Source organism: Oncorhynchus nerka, linkage group LG16 (assembly GCF_034236695.1).
Source record: "Oncorhynchus nerka isolate Pitt River linkage group LG16, Oner_Uvic_2.0, whole genome shotgun sequence".
Classification (NCBI taxonomy): Eukaryota; Metazoa; Chordata; class Actinopteri; order Salmoniformes; family Salmonidae; genus Oncorhynchus; species Oncorhynchus nerka.
This window is the reverse complement of record NC_088411.1, coordinates 13,132,112-13,148,311: the sequence shown is the minus strand read 5'-3', so window position 1 is coordinate 13,148,311 and position 16,200 is coordinate 13,132,112. Positions and strand designations below refer to the sequence as shown.

The following is a 16,200-nucleotide window of genomic DNA, read 5'->3' as shown; positions in this document are numbered from 1 at the left end:
AAAAAGCAAAATGAGTATTTGTTGATTTCGTTAGCTCATCCCCATAGCTAATTGATCAGCTGTTATCAAAGCCTAAATGTGAGTATGGCATCCGGTCATTTAAAGTACACTTGATTTTCGAAATGTTGGAGATGATTAAACTTTCTTTTTTCGCATACTGAAACAGCCTACCATTTAGGACGGAAGTACGGGTATTCGGACACAGCCAGTGAGTAGTATGTGCTGAAGAGGTCCCTAGTGTGGGCTAAACCAGTCGTGTGTGATTTAACCACATATATCTTTCACTGGACAATAAAAATCCTTTACCATGACCATCAGGTCATGCCCTCATGTGATTGCCACCTGAGATGCCATAGATTGTTATTTCACAATCTACGTACATGTTCTCAGACATTGATCAATCTTTTCTGAACTCTCTACTGCCGAGAACCTCTACATTTCCACTCTGCATCGCCACACTGTTTTATGCAGGTTTTACGAGGGCATCAAAGAAATCAAGCAGCTAATGTGACCTGATGATCATTATGCATTGGAGCAGTTCCAGGTCAGAAACAGGTTAGATGGACGTCTACAACGTCTTCACCTGTCATAACCGCCATCGATAAGAGACATTACTGTGCAGCCGTAGTCATCGACCTGGCCAAGGCTTTCGACTCTGTCAAATCACCACATTCTTATCGGCTGACTAAACAGCCTTTGTTTCTCAAATGAATGCCTCGCCTGGTTCACCAACTACAGTACTTCTCCGATAGAGTTCACTGTGTTAAATCGGAGGATCGGCTTGTTGTCTGAACCTCGGCTTCCTATTTCGCAACAAAGCATCCTTCACTTGTGCTGCCAAATATGACCATCCTACCGATCCTCGACTTCAGCGATGTCATTTACAAAATAGCCTCCAACACTCTACTCAACCAATTGGATGCAGTCTATCACAGTGCCATCCATTTTGACACCAAAGCCCCATATACTACCCACCATTGCGACCTGTACGCTCTCGTTGGCTGGCCCTCGCTTCATACTCGTCGCCAAACCCACTGGCTCCAGGTCATCTACAAGTCTCTGCTAGGTAAAGCCCAGCCTTATCTCAGCTCACTGGTCACCATAGCAGCACCAACCCGTAGCAGGTATATCTCACTAGTCACCCCCAAAGCCAATTCCTCCTTTGGCCGCCTTTCCTTCCAGTTCTCTGCTGCCAATGACTGGAACGAACTGCAAAAATCACTGAAGCTGGAGACTCATATCTTCCTCACTAACTTTAAGCACCAGCTGTCAGCACAGCTCACAGATCACTGCACCTGTACATAGCCTATCTGTAAATAGCCCATCCAACTACCTCATCACCATACGGTATTTATTTATTTATCTTGCTCCTTTGCATCCCAGTATCTCTACTTGCACATTAATCTTCTGCACATCATTCACTCCAGTGTTTATTGGTATATTGTAATTACTTCGCCACCATGGCCTATTTATTTCCTTACCTCCCTTATCTTACCTCATTTGCACACACTGTATTATAGACTGTATTATTGACTGTATGTTTGTTTATTCCATGTGTAACTGTGTTGCTGTATGTGTCGAACTGCTTTGCTTTATTCTTGGCCAGGTCGCAGTTGTAAATGAGAACTTGTTCTCAACTAGCCTACCTGGTTAAATAAAGGTGAAATATATATATTTTTTTAAACACGGGGAAAGTGTCGCTCTGAATCTAAATAATGTAACTTAAAGAGGGAAAAACAAAGTACACACAAACATACACTCACTCACACATCCACACACGCATGCAAGCACACCAGAATGGATTTCAGACAGTCCATCTGTTTGTGCAATTTTTATCAACAGTCTAATTTGCCACACTTTTCCAAGTTTGTGACATCTGAGAAGATCAGTCGCCAAATAATGGTACATTTTTTGTGCCGCACCACCATGGCATTCTCACTTCAAACTGCTGAAATAGTTTGGTACATTCATGAATATTATTTTCTCTTCCTTTTGACTCATCCACAACATCAGGTTTCTCCATTTAACATTTCTCTGGCTGCAGAAAGATAAACATTTCTATAACAGAATCAGATTAGTACAGCTTCCCTTGGTTCCTCGCTCGGATGACCTCGCTGGGAACCCTAAGCTAAAAATTGGTGTACTATATAGGGAATAGGGTACCATTTGGGACGCAACCCCAGCACAGCAGAGCACAGGAGAGAAAAATAGGCCTGCGGGGTAAGGTCATGATATTTCACACAATGAACTTTCCAGCTGTGTTTTTGCTACATCAATATCAATAATGTATCATGGTGCTGAATAGCCACTGTTATACTGTAACCATCCAAACTTTTGTAAACTATTGTGCAAAGGAAATAGCACATTTATAAGTAATGGGATATGAGTGTTACAATGAGTTAGCCTATCCATCGTCAAAAGGGAAATATTCATGGCCTTATACGTACAATTGCTGCTGTTCCATCCAAATTGGGTGGATGGCAAAGATCAAATGGTGCGTATATCTGGGTCTCCTATACGAATCAAATAATACATTTCCTGGAGACTATTGCTCATTTTGGACCAACATTACTGGAAGTAGGTTACGCCCTCCTTGTGGGATGAGGGGAGGAGAGGACTGACTGTAGAATGGAAGTCATATATGCCCTACTTCTTCTTTCTCCTCTGTATGCCTGCCTGCTGTCATAATGAAATGGAGATCTCCACAGTATGATACGTTACCTGCTAACTGGGTTCATTTGAATCATTTGTATTCCTGACTAAATGGACATTCTTTCTTATACACTGAACAAAACCATAACCTCAACGTGCAACAATTTTAAAGATTTTACTGAGTTAATGTTCAAATAAGGAAATCAGTCAATTGAAATAAATAAATGAGGCCCTAATCTATGGATTTCACATAACTGGGAATACTGATACGCATCTGTTGGTCACAGAAACCTTTTTTTTAAAGTAGGGGGGTGGATCAGAACACCAATCAGTATCTGTTGTGACCACAAATTGCTTTATGCAGCATGACACATCTCCTTCATATAGAGGATCAGGCTGTGGAATGTTGTCCCACTTCTCTTCAGTGACTGTGCAAAGTTGCTGGATATTGGCGGGAACTGGAACACGCTGTCATACCCATCAATCCAGAGCATCCCAAACATGCTCAATGGGTGACATGTCTGGTGAGTATGCAGGCATGAAAGAACTAGGGCATATTCAGCTTCCAGTAACTGTGTACAGTGACATGGGGCCGTGCAGTATCATGCTGGAACATGAGGTGATGGCACAACAATGGGCTTCAAGATTTCGTCACGGTATCTCTATGCATTCAAATGGACAATTATAAAATGCAATTGTGTTCGTTGTCCGTGGCTTATGCCTACCCATACCATAAACCCACCGCCACCATGGGGCAGACTGCTCGTCGACATGACGCCATCTGCCCGGTACAGTTGAAACCGGGATTCATCCGTGAAGAACACACTTGTCCAGCATGTCAGTGGCCATTGAAGGTGACCATCTGCCCACTGAAGTCGGTTATGACGCCGTACTGCAGTCAAGTCAAGACCCTGGTGAGGACAATGAGCTTCCCTGAGACGGTTTCTGACAGTTTGTGCAGATATTATTTGATTGTGCTACCCCACAGTTTCATCAGCTGTCTGGGTGGCTGGTCTCAGACCATCCCGCAGGTGAAGATGTCAGATGTGGAGGTCTTGGGCTGGCGTGGTTACACGTGGTCTGCGGTTGTGAGGCAGGTTGGACATTCTGACAAATTCAATAAAATGACGTTGGAGGCGGCTTATGGTAGAGAAATTAATTTATCTGGCAACAGCTCTGGTGGATATTCCTGCAGTCAGCATGCCAATTGCACGCTCCCTCAAACCTTGAGGTGTTGTGTGACAAATTCCACATTTTAGTGGCCTTTTATTGTCCCCAGCGCAAGGTGCACATGTGTAATGATCATGCTGTTTAATCAGCTTCTTGATATGCCACACCTGTCAGGTGGCTGGATTATCTTTGTAAAGGAGAAATGCTCACTAACAGGGATATAAACAAATTTGTGCACACATTTTTGGATAAATAAACTATTTGTGCGTATGGAACATTTCTAGGATCTTTTATTTCAGCTCATTAAACAGGGGACCAACAATTTACATGGTGCATTTAGATTTTTTTCAGTATACATAGGCTACAGTATAATGAATGAGGCACCAATCAGTCACTGGAAAGCCGACATCTGGAAGCAGAATAAAAACACATTAACTCCAAAGAATTACAATCCTCCCTGCCTGCAGCTACTGGCTGTTTGATTTGTTTGACTTCTTTAGTACATAATTAAATTGCCCCAGGCAGTAATAAAAACATGCCACAGAAAATCAGTATATTTCTTTTAAGAGCAACAGAACTATATACTGTAGTATAGTCAGCTTCCATTGTTTGGTTGTGTCTGAGGAATGCTGGGAACATTTCCTGTTCGAAGAATAAGGAATATCTCTTATATTTCCTGTCAGAGTCTTGGTGACCCCAGACAGACCAATAGAGCTTCCCGGTTGGCCAGCAATCCCATGTCTCTTAAGAGCCTTTTAAACAGCTCTTCAGATGTCACCACAGCCCATTTAAAGATGCAGGTGGTCCAGGAGAGGAACAGCAGTGAGGCAGAGACTAGTGAGTCAATTCTCAGTCCACTTCTGTGGGTTTTTACAAAAGGGTATTACCAGCCTCACGTGAAATCCTACTGACACTTCACTTGCCCCATTTTACATCACACTCCCAGTGAGTAACTCCAGTGGGTGACATTCCACTCGCAGATCATTCGTTTAGGTTGGTTTTCTTTATCAAATGCTCTTCAATTCTGGACGGCTGCTATACATACAGAGGATGTCATCACTCACTATATTGTTTTTGGGGGGATTGTGGGTGTGATGTGTGACGTGACAATCCAGTTATGTGCTGCGGCAGGGAACGGGCAACGGTCTGTTAATTAAAGTATTGGAGTATGGGTGAGGAGGAAACGGTATGAAGAGCAATCTGTTTTGGAAAGCTCCCGGTGCGTTCATGCAGACCAGGCAGGTTATTACAGCCATGTCCTGCAGATATTACTCAGCAAGAGACGAAAAAGCTTTTAAAGCTCTTCAATTGAGAAATGTCACTTTTGGGCACAGAGGGCTTTTTTAAGTGATTTTTTTGTGTGTGGAAAACGTTCCAACTTTAGATACCATTGCCGTTTTTTTGTTTGTTATAAGGCTTCCGTTTCGTACTTTGTGTAACTAACACAATCATCTCATTTAACTGGGTCCTGGCAGCTTATGGCCAATATGTAATTTGTGTAAATAAAATAGTCCACCAAAAACAGATGTTATGACTCGGTCTTACAGATGTTGTCCTGTAGCTCCGGACCCACCATGTACAGTATTTACCCTTGAATTCCTATAGGGTTGTGAGCCTCAAATATTGACACCACCTGACACTCCCCTTTTGAAGTGTTGTCACCAGAGCAAACAGATCATTTTCACAACATCCATCGGAAAAAGACCTTCCGGTACCTTCTCTTCCTAGGCCCGTATTCATAAAGCCTCTTAGAGCAGGCGTGCTGATCAGTTTGGCGTTTTAGATCATAATGAGTAACATTACATGGACAACAGGGACCTGATCCTAGATAAGCACTCTTACTAGGTGTCACTATGGTGGAAAACGCACAGAAAGATTTATGCAAAGAACTGTAGACTCAGCAGTATAGGTGAGTGTCTGTTTACATTACGGAATGCTGCAGTCAACCTAAGACAAGGCAGTGGCGGATAAACAGTGTTAGTTAATAACATTAAAATAGGCCAAATTACACATTGCTAACATCTGACTCCAGAGTGATCTGTTCTTGCAATTTGTAGTCTATGACATTTCAGATTTAAATATGATAATTTTAACAAAGTAGTTTCAATGTTGTGAACTACTTTTCAAAGTAAATTTAGTTAAGTGAACAATATTATTCTTAAGGGTAGTTGTTACTGTAGTTTAACTTCCTCCAGTGTGACGTAATTGGTAGCTTGGTAAATTATATTTTCAGAGTACCTTCCCCAACACTACCTGTAACCTTGGAGACAAGACATTCCTCCTGAATGAGAGGGTAGCTGGTAGCTCCATCTATACCAATTAGCCAAAAATGTGTCAGGTCAATGTTTTCCTTTAGAAGGGGAAACCATGGTAAAGTGCTATCTGTCTGTCAGGGGAGGGTATAGGGGTCCTCTTTGTATGCTCCATATAACACTATCATTTCACAGGGGCCTGGCCTGGCAGGTTGAGGTGACATGTGGGGCTCTGGTTTGTGTGAGTTTAGTCTGGCAGGAGGGAAGGGGGAGAGAGAGAGAGAGGGTAGAGAAAGTGAGAGACAGAGAGAGAGAGAGAGAGAGAGAGAGAGAGAGAGGGGGAGAGACAGCCAGAGAGAGTGGGAGACCGCGAGTGATAGAAAAACAGACAGAGAGAGAGAGAGAGGGAGAGGAGAGAGAGAGAGAGAGAGAGAGAGGAGACCTCTTTAGAAAGTACATATATTTGGCATGTTTGATGAGGCCAGAGAGAGGGGGAGGAGAGAGAGAGAGAGAGAGAGAGAGAGAGAGAGAGAGAGACCTCTTTAGAAAGTACATATATTCGGCATGTTCGATGAGGCCAGAGAGAGAGAGGGGGAGAGAGAGAGAGAGAGAGAGAGAGACCTCTTTAGAAAGTACATATATTCGGCATGTTCGATGAGGCCAGAGAGAGAGGGGGGAGGAGAGAGAGAGACCGCTTTAGAAAGGACATATATTCGGCATGTTTGATGAGGCCAGAGAGAGGGGGAGAGAGAGAGAGAGAGAGAGAGAGAGAGAGAGAGAAAGAGGAGACCTCTTTAGAAAGTACATATATTTGGCATGTTTGATGAGGCCAGAGAGAGGGGGAGGAGAGAGAGGTATATTTATATTCAGCACAGCAGTCAGTCTTTTGACTTGAGGCTACAGCATGGTGAGGGCTACATTTGTTTTGAAGAGATCTCAGGCATGAAAACACATGTATTTATATTTTCCTTCTTTCTTCTTCTTTATAAGCAGAACAACTTAATACACTACCCTAAAATGTCTATCTTATTGTACTGATGGACTCCAGCTGTTAGGAAAGTCTCTACAGTGTGGAGTGGAGTGACTCAATGGTGCTTTAGTAGAGAGTGGCATGCAGACTCGCCCGCACTACCCGACTCGCCTGGCCCCTGTTAGCTGTGGCCATTCATTGTGTTAATTAGATTCAATCCGATTCTTTGAGGCTTTTATTATTTGTTGTATTTATATAACAAACATGAGTTTGGAAGGTGAACACGCTTAAATATAAAGGTGTTAAACGTCTCACTTAAAGCCTCCAACATATTGATGGCAATTATATGTAAATCCAAACAGGTTTTCGAGCAGGTAGTGCTGAGCGGTTAGGTTGGTTCGGTTTTGGTCCAATTATTGAAAAAATGATCACAGGTTTTTGATTTCGATCATTTTAAAAAGTATATGAAATGCATTATGAAATAATGGCATTACAATGATAAGAGAGCTTTTTAATAGAAATTGCAAAAGTCCAAAAGAGTGAACATTCAATTGGCAAAACATTGCAAATATTACAATGTCTCTGTCAGGTCCACATTCGCTAGACATCAATAAAAAAAAGAGATTATTATGAAATACAACATTTCAGCTGTGTTTTATTACTTAGTTTTATTTGATGACTTTAATTCCTTTAAAGTGCTCATATCATCTCTGCTCAGCCAATAGCAGTCAGCCAGCCAGACCATCGAAGGTTATCTATATGCTGCAGAGCTGTCTGATAGAATCATCATTTTACTAGTTCCTCAAAGTACATAAGGCATACTTTCACGAACTGTCTCTGTCCCTCTTGACGTGCTGTGTACATTCCTCTCTCATGTGGTCTATGCAGTCTGTGTGTGTATGTATCTAACCCAGGGTTTCCCAAACTCGGTCCTCGTGGTTCCCAAAGGGTGCACGTTTAGTTTTTTGCCCTAGCACTATACAGCTGATTAAAATGATCAGCTAATCATCAAGCTTTGCTCATTTGAATCAGCTGTAGAGTGTTAGGACAAAAAAAAAAAAACGTTCACCCCCTTGGGTCCCGAGGACCGAGTTTGGGAAACGTGGATCTAACCGAACCTAGCAGGCTGTCCAGAGATCTGTATCTATCCGACACAAAAAAAAATAAAAAAAATAAAAAGGATTATGGTTTGTTGTAGTTTATTGTAGAGTTCAAAAAGTACTCGCACTCAAAACCATGAAAAGGAATAACCCAAGGAGGGATGCAAAAATAATATCATGAATTGAATCCATGCTCGAAAGAATACAAAGAGTGAAAGTGCAAGGTGCTATATAAAAATGAGTTTCGGGCCTTATGCCTTCATCAGTGCTGTACAAACAAATTAAGAAGACATGTACTTAAGACACACCTGCTGTGCGTAACAGGCGCAAGCAGATAGTTGATTAGAGACTGTCGAATAGGGAGTCAATGCATATTAACAAGGAATACATAGAAGAGTATAAAAAATGGACAATTCAAATGTCACATATAATTGGAAAGGGGGGGGGGTGGACTGCTGGTAGGTGTGGACAACACAACAAGGAACATACACGGTCCAATTCCTCATTAAGCCCTTGGCGGTGTAGAGTTTTTAATTAGACGATCCATCGGTCTTCACACTGGAGAAGGCGCTCATCCGTATTGCGGCGTCTGCAGCTTGAGAAACCACCAAATGTGGCTTTAGAGGCCATGCAATTCGGCACTCAGCTCTTAAACAAAAGCAATTTAGGTCAAGAGTCCATATTAACAAAGGAAATAGCAATAAAAACTGTACCATAGAGGCTCAGAATAAGTTAGAGGAAAAACAAAAAGAAATGGAGGAACTTATTCAAGAAAGATCAAGTGTAATATATTATAAAAAAATGTACCAAACTGGATGGAATATCGGGAAAAATGCACCAAATTCTTTTTTAAATGCTACGAAAAGGAATTTACTGAATCTTGTTACAAATGACCCATGAGTCAACCATGATTCATAAAAATAATATTTTTAAAGAGGAAGCAAAGTACTTTAAAGCATATGTTTTCGTTTGTCTCCTCCATCTTCTCTAACCGAAGCTAATTGTATGGATTTTTTTTCTATTAATAAAATAAAATTAACAGCTGTACAGAAAGACTCATGTGAAGGCGAAATTACAGAGGAACTTCTTGATTCAATTAAAGTCCTCGAGTCCGGGAAAAGTCCAGGGCTGGATGGCATACCAGTTGAGGTATACCAGTCTTTTGATACACTCAGAGGACCATTATTAGCATGTTTTAACCACTCCTATGTAAATGGTAGATTATCAGACACTCAACAAGAAGGTCTGATTTCATTATTACTGAAACAGGATACAAGTGGTAAACATAAAGATCCAGTCCATTAGAAAAAAAGATAATATGTACATGTATGTAGGGGTAAAGTGACTATGCATAGATAATAAATAGAGAGTAGCAGCAGCGTAAAAAAAAGGGTCAATGCAAATAGTCAGGGTGGCCATTTGATGAACTATTCAGCACTTATGGCTTGAAGCAGTTAAGGAACTTTTTGGACCTAAACTTGGTACTTTGGTACCTCGTGCTCACCCCTCGTTTCCTGTAGTCCACGATCAGCTCCTTGGACTTGCTGACCTTGAAGGAGAGATTGTTGCTCCGGCATCACACGGCCAGGTCACTGACCTCTTCCCAGTAGGCTGACTCATCATTGCCGGTGATCAGGCCTACCCCCGTCGTGTCGTCAATGAACTTGATAATGGTGTTGGAGTTGTGTGTGGCCACACAGTCTTGGGTGAACAGGGAGTACAAGAGGGGACTAAGCACCCCCCCCTGTGGGGCCCCTGTGTTAGGGGTCAGCGTGGTGGAGGTGGTATTGCCTACCCTCACCACCTGGGGTCAGTAAGTCCAGAATCCAGTTGCAGAGGGAGGTGTTTAGACCCAGAGTACTAAGCTTGGTGGCAAGCTTGGAAGGGATAATGGTGTTGAACAACATTCTCATATAGGTATTCCTCTTATCTAGGAGGGTGAGGGTATGGAGAGCAATTGAGATTGCGTCATCTATGAATCTGTTGGGGCGGTATGCAAATTGGAGTGGGTCTAGGGTGGCTGGATGGTGGAGTTAATGTGTGCCATAACCAGCCTCTCAAAGCACTTCATGATTACAGAAGAGAGTGCTACAGGGCAGAAAACATTGTGGCATGAAGCCTTATAGTTCTTAGGAACAGGGATGATTGTGGGGATTACAGACTGGGACAAGGAGAGGTTGAAAATGACTGTGAATATGCCTTCCAGCTGTTCTCTGAGCATGCTCTGAGAACGCGCCCTGGAATACCGTTGGAGCCCGCGGCCTTGCAGGTGTTGACCTGATTAAAGACCCTTCTCACGTCGACCTCGGGGATCGAGATCACACAGTCCTATGGGTCAGTGATGGCCCTCACACCCGGCTTGATGTTGTTGTCATCGTCAAAGCATGCATAAAATGCATTGAGTTCGTCTGGCAGAGAGGCATCGTTGGGCAGATCACGGTTGTGTCTTCCTTTAAAATCCGTAATTAGACTGAAGCCCCTGCCACATGCGGCGGGTGGTGGAGCCTGTGTAATATGATTCCACCTTATTCCTATATTGTCCTTTTGCTCATTTGGTGACTCTGCAGAGGTCATAGCGGGCCTTCTTGTACTTATTCATGTCTTCGGCCGTAGGGTAGTCTATGATAGCTCTGTGTGCGGTAGCCCTGTTCTTTAGTTTAGCACGAACCTCAGTGTTAATCCAGGGCTTTTGATTGGGGAAGCAGTGAACTTTCACTGTGGGTACAACGTCGCCGATCCATTTTCTAATGAAGCCGGTGACAAAGGTGGTTAGCTTGTTGATGTTATAGACGGAGTCTCGAAACATATTCCAATCAGAGCTAGCAAAGATGGGGCGGCAGGGTAGCTTACTGGTTAGAGTGTTGGACTAGTAACCGGAAGGTTGCAAGTTCAAACCCCCGAATCTGTCATTCTGCCCCTGAACAGGCAGTTAACCCTCTGTTCCTAGGCCATCATTGAAAATAAGAATTTGTTCTTAACTGACTTGCCTAGTTAAATAAAGGGGGAAAAAAGCAGTCTTGAAGCATTCCCTCTGATTCTGTTGAACATTTCTGAATTACGGTTACTTCCTGTTTTAGTTTCTGCTTGTAAACAGGAAGAGAGAGTACGGAGTTGTGACCAGATTTGCCCAAATAGCGGATGAGGGAGGGTCTTGTATGCTTGCTTTGGGTAGAATAGCAGTGGTCTAGGACTTTAACGCCCTTAGTGGCATTGTAAACTTGTTGATGGAAGTTGGGCATCACGTGTCTTAGTGACAGCAAATTAAAATTGCCGGCAACCAGAAAGGCAGCCTCTGGGTGTAGGGTTTCCCGCTTGTTGATTGTACAGTTTGTTATGCACCAGCTTGTTATTTTTATTGTCCTGAGGTGTATACAGCAGTCACGATAACAGCTGGAAACTCCCTCGGGAGGTAGAAGGTTCAGCATTTGGCCATAAGGTATTCCAAGACTGGTGAACAGTGGGTCGACACTTCCACCACGCTGGAATTAGCACACCAGTTGGAGTTGATGAAGAGGCAAACCCCTCCCCCCTTCGAATTCCCCAACTACACTGTCCTCTATGTTTGGTGAATGGAGAATACATCGAGTTGGATAGCCGTTGGGGGTATCATGTCTGAGAGCCATGTTTCTGAAAAGTAAAGAATATTGCAATTCCAAGTGTCCCCGTTGGTATTGAATGCGTGACTGTACATTCACCAGTAGAATTGAGGGAAGAGGTGGCCAGTTTATCCTTCGCCTTAAATCTCACCAGGATCCTCCCTCTCTTGTTAGCGTTTCCTCTTGGGTAGCCTGAAAATTGGGTTGGAATTACAGAGAAAGCCTAGGACAGATGAGTCGAAGTAAAAGCAGGAAATGGGGTAAGTAACTGCCGATCTGATGTTCAAGAGATATTGTCGGTTGTAAGAAATAATAGCGGATACATTACGTGAAAATAGACTCAAAATAAAAGAGAAAATAATCACAAAATAGCTAATTGCGTCGGAGCTTGCAAAACGGTGGCTATCCTGTATGGCGCAATTTTGATCACGTTGAGGAAGAGGTTGTTTTTCTGACCTCCAACCTATAGGCTGTCTCGTTGTTGGTGATCAGGCCTACCACAGTTGTGTCGTCGGCAAACTTAATGATGGTGTTGGAGTAGTGCTTGGCCACGCAGTCATGGGTGAACAAGGAGTACAGGAGGGGACTAAGCAGGCATCCCTGAGGGGCCCCCGTGTTGAGGATCACCGTGGCAGATGTGGCAGATCCAGTTGCAGAGGGAGGTGTTTAGTCCCAGGGTCCTTAGCTTAGTGATGAACTTTGAGGGCCTATGGTGTTGAACGCTGAGCTGTAGTAAATGGACAGCATTTAGGTGTTCCTTCTATCAAGATTGGAAAGAGCAGTGTGGAGTGCAATAGAGATCGAATCTGTTGGGGGCGGTATGATAATTGGTGTGGGTGTAGGGTTTCTGGGATGATGGTGTTGATGTGAGCCATGCATGACCAGCCTTTCAAAGCACTTCATGGCTACATACGTGAGCGCTACGGGTCAGTGTCCCAAGTTTTGAGGGAGTGTGCAATTGGCATGCTGACTGCAGGAATGTCCACCAGAGCTGTTGCCAGAGAATTTAATGTTAATTTCTCCACCATTAGCTGCCTCCAATGTTGTTTTAGAGAATTTGGCAGTGTGTTCAACCAGTCTCACAACCGTAGACCACAGCCCAGGACCTCCACATCTGGCTTCTTCACCTGTGGGATCAGCTGGCTGAGGGGGAGGGGTGCTGAGGTGTATTTCTCTCTGTAATAAAGCCCTTTTGTGGGGAAAAACTAAGTCTGATTGGCTGGGCCTGGCAGCTATGCCCTCCCAGGCCCTCCTATGGCTGGGACCCTGCCCAGTCATGTGAAATCCATACATTAGTGCCTAATGAATTCATTTCAATTGACTGATTTCCTTATATGAAATGTAACTCAGTAAAATCGTAGAAAATGTTGCATGTTGTGTTTATATTTTTGTTCAGTATATATTATAGTAAGAAGAATATAATTGAGCTTAGCTGAATTAAAATGGAAAATGTATTTTTCCCCATTCCCGAACGAGAGAGCCACTTTATATGCGTACGATGTTGAGTGTAAAATGTGTCATTTGAAACAGGACCTATACACTAGATTTAGGGTCATTTGTCAACTTAGTTGTGAATGATACAAACCTTAGAATCAAAACGTATATGGGCAGCATTATGCGACTATAGGCTATTGATGATTTGAGAAAAACATTTGAGAAAAACATTTGTGTCATCTGTATGCACTGGAATAGCGAATGGAGAACACTTTCCCGCCAGTACATTTTTCACTCACGTCAGGTAGGCTACTCCGGTAATTTCGCTGTGCAACAGGTGAGGTGAGTTAAAAAAAATACATACTGTTTTGATGATAAGTGTTTGATGCGATTTGCGATTCACATTGATGTCAGAGTGGTTAGAGGGACAATAGAGCCCTGAGTACCAAACCATTAGCAACCTGATGATTGTCAGTGAGTTGGTACAACTAACGCATGCCCAGAGTGCAGATCACAGTAACTCAATGGTCACGTAGAATTTTACTCAGGTCATGACTCATGACTGCTGGTGTAGCGGTAACATGGTCACCGCAACAGCCCGAGCCATTAAGCTTATAGTACATAACTGCCAGTCTCACAAGCTCACAGAAAGCCAATACTAAGTCCACTATGTCCACAGCATGCTACAAAGCTAAACAATCCACGGAAGTACATCTAAACCATGGCAACATAAACGCAGATAGTGACGTCTCTATCAACCTTCAACTTCAGGAAAAATATGAAGCATCAGATGAGCGGTTTATTATATTTCCCTGCAGCAACCGTTTACCTTGAGTTACAGGCAGGAGTCCTGGGGTAGTTTTAATGAAGCAATAGGATTGGCTGTGCCTGCTCTTTGTGGTTATTAGCGGCATACAAGGGGGTGAAATGCATTTTCTCCTGGGACTCAGGATAAATAGTCAGGATAGAGATGTCTCTATGGCAACAAGCTATTCAGCCAACATATCACCTGAATGAAAACGAGAGAGGGACAATACAGCACCCTCCAAAAAACAGACAGCCCCTCTTAATACTGGTAATGACTTTATGTGTGAAAATATACAGGGGTGCAAATTTGGTTTTAAGTGGGGAGGACATTTATTATAAAAAAATGTAAAAATCCAGTCGGATAAACACTCCAAACAGCCTACCCGACCGCTCGGAAGCGTCCACATGGTCCTAAAGCACACTGTTGCGTCGTTTTGTATCACATTCCAATAATAAAACTGTGGGGGACAGAAATGCCATTTCAGAATGTGAGGGGGGGGGGACTTATCCCTGAAAATATATAACAGAAAGAGAGAGAGAGGGGGGGGGGAATCATCACCTTATGCTAACACTCCAACAGCACAGCAGAAGAGAGTGGACAGACATGTTGCTGGTGAAAAATGTTGAACGGCTGCCATGTCAACTGGCTGCCAATACCTATAGACGTGGGTGTGCCATTACTTTGAAACACATTACTGTTTCACTGCATGAAAATAATCCCGTGAAAATATAAGTATACTAACAGATGGCTGATACATTGGAGGAGAGTGATATAGAGAGGTCTGTCATTGACTCCTTAGGGGTTCTTCTTTCTGTACATTCAAGGAAAAGTGTTTCAGGCTCTGGCCAGTCCAGCTTTGAAAGTACAGAAAGCTCTTTCTCCAATAGCAGCCCTTTTCAGTCACAAACTAATTCACTTTTTGTTTTCTTTGACGCTGTATAGGACCTGTCATATTTCCAAAGACATCGGTGACAACTGTTATCGTGAAGGACTGAGATCGTCCCACAAACTGCAGCTAGATTTGTCCCAGAAGGATCCTAGACATCAGAACTCTTATGACCCCCATTACATTGTTGCAATCCTAATGAAGTGCTGCTTCTACTACCACAGTCAGTGAATGAAAGAGAGAATCTAAGTCTAAGCAAGTACCATCACACCTCAATAATTTTAAAAAATGCAGTAAACAAATTAATTGATAACGCTGCTTCATTTTACAGTAATTGATTGTTTAATTAATCTCTTCATTTATTTTAGAAAAACACATTAATGGTGTTTTGTCTGACTCTCTGCAGAGACAACCACTAGTTCAGAGCGAATGCTCATTACACCTGTAGCTGTAACCAGGCACACTTTTGGTGGCAGACTCATCAAAGCTGCATGTGAGGGAAGCTTTTGATGTGTTTCAGAGGAAAAGAAACAAAGTGATTTTTTGTGGCTAAAGAAACACAATGCATAATGTCTGTCCTTTGAAAGAATCAATGTAGCTAGAATCAATTCAAGCTAAAACAGTGAGGATTTGAGCAGATTTTGACATGTTGTTTCAGCTAGACTCATTGGTCTATTTACACAATGAAATCATCTTCTCTTTTTGAAAGTAGGAACAACGTCTAGAAAAACATGTCGAAGTCTTTGTGATGATCTGTGTGTGTGTGCGCGCGTGTGCAGGTGGGTTGTGTGGTTACACAAACCTAAATGAACGCGTGGGAGTGCTTGAGTGGGTGCATTCACTACGCTCTATAAACCTTCCCCGAAAAACTAGATTTGATATATAAAAACAATTGAAATGGATGCTATGCATGAAATAGCCTAATCAGATTTGTTTTCATCAACAGCTGCTACTCTTACCATTTACATTGGCTTCAGAGCAACAGAAATATACAGCTGCCACTACAAGGAACTATGGACATGACAAGATAATGGCTACATTTGATTTCAGTCATGTTTCCATACTAATCTGACTTTAGTTATGACAAAAGAAATTGATTTGCCTAAAAGGTGCTCTATAAAAATAAATATGCCGAACAGCAATGCCAGGTACACCCTCCCTTTTAAATGATTAATCAATGATTAATAAAATGTAAAAATAGAACGTGAATCTCCTCAAGATAGACATGTTAATCTGCGTGTGTGCTTAAATTCTCTCTCTGTGTTTGACAAAAGCAGAAATGTAACCTTCAAAGCACAACAAACTACTCAGAGGCTGTTATCAGTATCTCGG

General features: G+C 42.6%; 1 protein-coding gene across 5 annotated transcripts in view; it reads right to left on the bottom strand.

Annotated features, from left to right (window-relative positions):
- prkg1b (protein kinase cGMP-dependent 1b) overlaps window positions 1–16,200 on the bottom strand; it is a 161,560-nt gene that overhangs the window by 73,754 nt on the left and 71,606 nt on the right. The window lies entirely within an intron of this gene.